A 2,582-nucleotide genomic window follows, 5' to 3' on the forward strand; every position below is an offset into this window, starting at 1 on the left:
TCCAGTGAAATATATTTATGTTTGTGGTTGTAATGTGACAAAATATGGAAAAGTTCAAGGGGTATGAATACTTTTGCAAACCACTGTATCTTAAGCTAATTTCCATCTGTATTCCCTGTACAACAAAATACAATCTAAAATCAAAACATACAGCAGTAATCCATAAAGGTTGTAAACATAATTACTGTGCAGAAGAACTGTTAGAAGCTGAGTAAAACCATCAAACAAAGACAGGTGAGGAGGAATGATCTGGAGCAGGGGTCTCCAAACTTTATCTCCTTAAGAGCTACTTTCAAAAAATGAAAATGTCCGAGGGCTACTTTTTGCAACATTTAAATTTAAACCAATGGAATAAGCTTGTTTTGCACAAAAAATATTGTCTTCAGTTCACATGAAACTATCACAAGATACACTGAATTTAAAATGAATGTGCTTTTTGTGTTTATACATTCATATTAGTTATTAGTATTTCACACTAATAAGGGTTTAACTGCAACAGATTTGTGCACAAATAACATCAGGTGACCGGTCTCTGATTTTTTTTCCGCACTGTACACTCCAGCAGGAAGGAACCTTCTGCAGTGACATATACAGCAGTTGGAGAGGTTTCTCTGGAGTTTGGCACAGTGTGTCTCAGGGGCTATGAAAGGTGTGTGTGAAAGTGAATGTCGAACAACCACATATTGTGTGTTTTCTGCTGATCAACCATACTGAGCCCTAAACTGTTTGATTGACAACCAAGGGGAAGGGACAACTATAGACTGATTGGAATTAAATAAAAGTTTGTTTGGTCAGTGACAAATAAAATTTTGCTTCGCCTAGTTTTTCACAAGCACTGAAGAGCTGCTTTAAATGAGCTCAGGAGCTACTGGTATCTCAGGAGCTACTGGTATCTCAGGAGCTACTGGTATCTCAGGAGCTACTGGTATCTCAGGAGCTACTGGTATCTCAGGAGCTACTGGTTGGAGACCCCTGATCTAGAGAGAACTGAGGACTGAGGTGAAAAAGCAATGGTATGAAAGGGACACAAGAGGGAGACAGCAGACAAGACAGATCCTCACAGTACCCCTCCATCATGACCGAGAAGAGGCTCTGTGTGCTGGTGTGTTTGTCCTGGTGAACACCTTCCAGCATCTTTTCCATAAACATCCTGCTGACAACCAGACTGACTTTCTGTGGCACCAACATTCAGAGACTCTTCTGTTTAAACAGGCGGATGGTTAAACTGCTGTGTCCTGTTATAAACATGCATATAAATAACATTTATGCTTTGGTCACATTGTAATTTTATATCTTGCATTGGTTTTTGTTGTCTGAACCTACGTTTACAGAGTTAAAACACACATGCAGTCCAAAGAGGACAGAGCCAAGTTTATGCAGACGTGTGTCCCACATTTAATCTCTCTGAACACTTTATTTGTCATCGTGGTGTCTGATTTGATGCACATGAGATTTTCTACAGACGGTTTACCTCAAAGCTTTCAGAGTTTTGCCTCTAAAGCTGTGCTTCTTATTCCTCCACTTATCAATCCTTTACTTTATGGATTCAAACTGACAGAGGATCTTTCTTCTGAGGCTCATAAGAAAAATGTCATCTGTTTCATCCTGAGCCTTTTAGTAAAGTCTCTGCATGTCAGAAATATTTCGATTTAAATTTAGACTAGCCTGTCCTTGTATAATAGTCAACAGCATCTTGAAAGAAAAGTTATTTTAAATCAGACAGCATGACCTGCACCACTTATACATTTGTTATTAGTAGATAAAATAGAATTCATATTAACTTGCATGGTCTCCCTGCATTTAACCTGTAGGATATTTATGGTTTGTTTATGTTTCAAGAGTAGAAACTCAGATTATAAATTCATGTAATACCATAAATACTGTCACAAGGTATTATATTCATCGCTGTAAAGTTTCATCTGTTTTCTAAATGTTGTTATATTATAATGTTTTAGTTTTACTGTTGTTTTATCTACATGAGTTAATTTATCATTCATTTGTTTTGTTTGTCATTGCCTCTTATGTAAAACACGTCTTTATAAAGTCTTCAATAAATATGCAGAATAAAGAAACTTGTGTGTCTGTAAACAACTTGCAGGGACAGCTCAGAGGTTTGTGATGGGGTTCTGTTGAGTTGGTATCAGCAGTCAGTGTCCTACCTGAAGCAAACAAATGCTCATTTTTGTTTAAAAAGATTCACGTACATGAAATGTATTTATTTATCTGTTGGATGATTTATAATTTTATTGTTGTCATAAATCAGCTGCGGTCAATAAGAATTTATCTTTCTCGACCAAAAAGGAATGTATTTAGATAGATAGGCTGTGTCCAAAACGACAGGCCGGGTCCTCCGGAGGACCCAGACTACCCGGTCTCGGCGGGCCGGGTCCTTGGTAGACCGGGAAGACTGGAAAAAAAGAGGCTGTGAATTTGGACGGTCTAGTCTCCCCTCCTTACCGTACGTCATGTCACCTAGCAACTGTGATGACACTAAACAAGCAAACTTAAATCAAAACTAGAAAAATATCAATACGTTAGCATTATTAATATCACAAAACTTTAAATTATCTTAAAGGTAACAT

Source organism: Austrofundulus limnaeus, unplaced genomic scaffold (genome assembly GCF_001266775.1).
Source record: "Austrofundulus limnaeus strain Quisiro unplaced genomic scaffold, Austrofundulus_limnaeus-1.0 Scaffold132, whole genome shotgun sequence".
Lineage (NCBI taxonomy): Eukaryota > Metazoa > Chordata > Actinopteri > Cyprinodontiformes > Rivulidae > Austrofundulus > Austrofundulus limnaeus.